The following is a 4,125-nucleotide window of genomic DNA, read 5'->3' as shown; positions in this document are numbered from 1 at the left end:
ATCCAAGCTCCCCTCACACTCTCCTTTTGCCCCCTTCTCCCCATAGCTCTCCAGAAGGAAGCAGCACAGCAGGATTCGCTCCCCACAGGAACCTCCTTTCTCACAGAGCTCAGACGGGCTGGAGGAGGTGGCAGGACCTCCCTGTGTCTGTGAGTATACAGATGGATTCCTTAGATGCTGAGGCAGAGACTGGCTGCAAACAAACCTTCGCATTGGGGTCCGCAGAAGGCTTCCTGTAATACAGGAACAGTGGTATGCTGAGGACTGAGGTCATCCTGTCGTGGGAACAGCCTCTGCTTGGAGTTTGACTGTGCTTAGACATAACCAGCCCTGTGGGCTCCAACTATGTTCAACCTCAGAGATATTTTACTGACTCATAGGCTATTGGTGCATTCTGAATGTGTTGTAGGAAGTCATGATAGATCAAAATAACAAAAAATTCATTTAGAAGCTATGTAAAATACCTATAAATATTTGTGCACAGCGATTATGATTTTAAAAATAAACTAGGGAGCAAAGCAGTCATTCTGGGATCAACCCTCGAAGTGTTCATGACACATTTTCCATCCTGCTCACTCCAGCCTTTATCACAGGTGCAGCTAAGACAGAATGAGGAGAGTGCATTCATCTCCTGACCCAGACCTCACATTGAGACAAGACCACTCTGAGGACGTGATCTTTGGAAGGATAGACATGGTGGAGGGAAGCATACCCAATGCACTGAGGACCTGGTCACAAGATTTCAGATCACTCCCGTTCAAGGATGGGCAGCACCTTCCACGCCTCGTTCACAGAGGTACACGGGAAACTGCCCAGCATTGCAAGCTTCAGAGCAGATTCTCCCCGTCATGGTCATGCTTTAAAGGTTCATCCATTTCAGAGCATTCAGTGTCCTGTTCAAATTGGAATGACCTCACTTCTCAGCTTTCAGTTAAGAACTCTAGCTGATGATATCAGATTCAAAATTCTCTTTTCATCAGTTACCAAAAAAGAGAAGTGTAACAGATAGAAACAAGTCCTAGAGGAAATCAGAGTATGAATTTACAAGTTCAGATTATCCAGTCTTTAAAATGGTAAAGAGCTGAGAAGGAGAACCTTATACACGGAGTCTATTACAGCAGTGAAAGCACACATCTGTGAGTCTGACTTCCGTCTTCTCTGCTTTGGATGGAATTTGAGTGTTTTTGTCTCCCAAGATGTACTCAGTGCTTACGAAGTACTTAGAGATTCCTGGTCAGCATCAACAGAAATATTTATTTATTTTCCAAATTGGAGCATTACAAGTGAGAGGATGTAATATATTCACAAAGAATTAGTGCTGTTTTCATATTATATCATACAGAACTCTTTCTCATCACAATTTTTTTCTGAATAAGAATTGAAAGAAACCAGTCTTACTCTTTTGACATTTTGCAATCCAACATTTCTTTTATTCAGTACTGGTCATGGTCATGTCATCTGTTCAGTCACAGATCTTCAGGTGTGGATGTCTCTGTCAGCCTGAGGGATACACCAATCACCACTGCTGTTGTAGTTTGTATAAGAAAGTCTTTTCCCTATTTACTTTCTACATTTTTCTTTTCTTTTCTTTTTCTTTTCTTTTCTTGTCACATAACATTGGTTCTAGTAGAAATACTCAGACATGAATACAAATCATTTTTTACACAAAGTTGAAACAAAATCTGAATTGGCATTTTTCCAGATGCCTTTACTAAGCTCTAGGAAGATGTTTTGCTGTTTAACTTCTGTGGGATCAAATCATGGAAATCTCGGGTATGTGTCACATCTGAATATCAAGGAAACTTCCAATGTTGCCTTTATTGTTTTGGTTACTATACGTATTTCAAGAAAATAATTGATCAAATATGCCATAAGAATGTGCCCCCAAAGTAAACCAAAATGAAAGTAGTAAAATATTTAGAAAGTGCACAGAGAAATTTTAGTATACATTAGTATATATAAGGGACAATAATTTTAGTGTTCAGTTAGACCTGACTATTACAAACATTTACTGTAACTTTGACTCACTTATGAAATTTAATTTAAACACAACTGGAATCATGACATTAGTATAGGAGGTATTCATAACATAGCAAAATGCTTAAATTGTTTAAAAAGTGATAATAACAAGACACATTTCCTTTATTCTCTTTCAAAATTCTTGCCCTTGCTTCAAACAAATTTACCCTTGATTCCTTTCACTTCGGATGTAGTTCTTTCAGTCTCTTTGTGATGTCATTAGATGTGGCAAAAATACAGTGAGTTCTGCTGTCCGGTGCCATCTGATGGGAAAGTGCAAAAGGTTATTTTCTTCCACTTTCCTCACCAGCCATGGCACCATGCAAATTCGAAATCTTCTCCATGGTTAGAAGAACCACTGAAGACAAAGGGTTTGAACTAATTCAGGACAGAAAGAGGCGACACAACAACTCAACTAATGACAAGAAAGTCCCCAGAACTTCTCAAAAAGTAGTAACAATGGTGGGGAAAGTGTCTTCAAATGGGATGGAGGATGTTGAATGGGACTGACAGAAATGTGATTTCTGCATTAATTAAAAAAGTCAACAAGGTATTTGATCAATTTTCATGCTCTGAAACATGGTTTTCTCATTTTCTTTTTTCATTTATCTAGGTTAATAAATAACATCCTGCTACTAATCAAAAAAATAAGCTCACTGTTTTGGAAGGGAAAAAGCAAGAAAAAAATTACCAGCTGGAATACATAATTGTTATATCATATGTGAAGACCTTAAAATTTAAAGATTAGTTTTAGTTCCTGAGGTCATGGCATAAACTATTTTCTGGTGACTATCCATTCTTCAGCATACTGAGGCATAACATTGCCTACATTTTCAGAGCAAATTCTCTGAGTCACTCTTCCAGGGCTCCCTTCACCTCCCTGTTCCTCAGGCTGTAGATGACAGGGTTGAACATAGGGGTGAGGATGGTGTAGAAGACAGCCAGGACCTTGTCCTCTGCTGGAGAGCAGAGGGACTTTGGGCCAAGATACATGTAGTCAAAAGGTACAAGGTACAAAGTCACCACAGTGAGGTGGGCGCTGCAGGCTGAATAGGCCTTCTTCCTGCTCTCCTGTGAGTGCATGCGGAAGACAGAGAGAAGGACCCAACCATAGGATAGCAGAATGCTCAGGAAAGGAAACAGAAGAATTACACTGGCGCTCACAAACACCATGTATTCATAGTTCCTAGTGTCTCCGCAGGCCAGAGTCAGCATGGCTGGGACATTGCAGAAGAAATGGTTGATGGCTGTGGATTGACAATAAGAAATTTGGAAGACATAAGATGTGTGAGCACTGACATTGATAGCCCCCACTGCCAAAGATCCCAGGATCATCACCAGACACATCCTATTGTTCATGTGGATGGGGTAATGCAGAGGAAAGCAGATAGCCACATACTGGTCATAGGCCATGGACATCAGGATCAGCGCTTCTGTACCTGCTAAAGTTGTGAAGAAAAAAATCTGAACCCAGCACCCAATGAAAGAGATAGACTTGTTTCCAGATAGATAGAAAGTCAGAAGTCATCTTGAGGGCAGTGGCTCAGAGGTACATAAGGTCCATGAGGGAGAGCTGACTGAGCAGGACGTTCATGGGAGTGGGGAGGTGGGTGTGCAGGAGGATAAGCCAGGGCCATTAGGAAGATGGGGATGATGAAAATGAAGAGGATAAGGCCAAACCTTGATGGAGGGAACAGACCCGGTAGATGAAGTCAGTGGAGGTCTGAGTGTAATTTTCCATTGCTGTGTTCATATGGCTCATCCTAAAGACAGACATGTGACTGAATAGATATAAATCATTACTATCTTTCAAAATTTTATAGTGTAATCGGCTTGTGATTTATTTTAGAATTGTGCACTTCATACATGAAGAGACATTTTTGGAAGTTGTAATCTGTTTTAATGCTAAGACTCTACTGTTCTCTGAAACAATTTATGATGTAAAAGTTTTATGATAAACAAAAAATTAGAAAACAGTAATGCTCAAAATATTATTAATTGTTTAATGCGACAAATGAACAGAACTGGAAGCTTTGTGCATGTTTTGAGATGTAGGAATGATGCTGCCACTATGGGGAAGAGCGTGAATGAGACTCCAAACATGAG

The 4,125-nt window shown here is 40.2% G+C and overlaps 1 pseudogene; it reads right to left on the bottom strand.

The window, feature by feature from the left end:
• Window positions 1–2,871: 2,871 nt before the first annotated feature.
• On the bottom strand, window positions 2,872–3,760 carry LOC101788350 (olfactory receptor 2L5-like; annotated as a pseudogene).
• Between the last annotated feature and the right edge of the window lie 365 nt (window positions 3,761–4,125).

This window comes from Cavia porcellus, unplaced genomic scaffold, assembly GCF_034190915.1.
Source record: "Cavia porcellus strain 051 isolate PalLab524CR breed Dunkin Hartley unplaced genomic scaffold, mCavPor4.1 scaffold_2, whole genome shotgun sequence".
Taxonomy (NCBI): Eukaryota; Metazoa; Chordata; class Mammalia; order Rodentia; family Caviidae; genus Cavia; species Cavia porcellus.
Note: the sequence above shows the minus strand (reverse complement) of the source record. Positions and strands in the feature narration are given on the sequence as shown.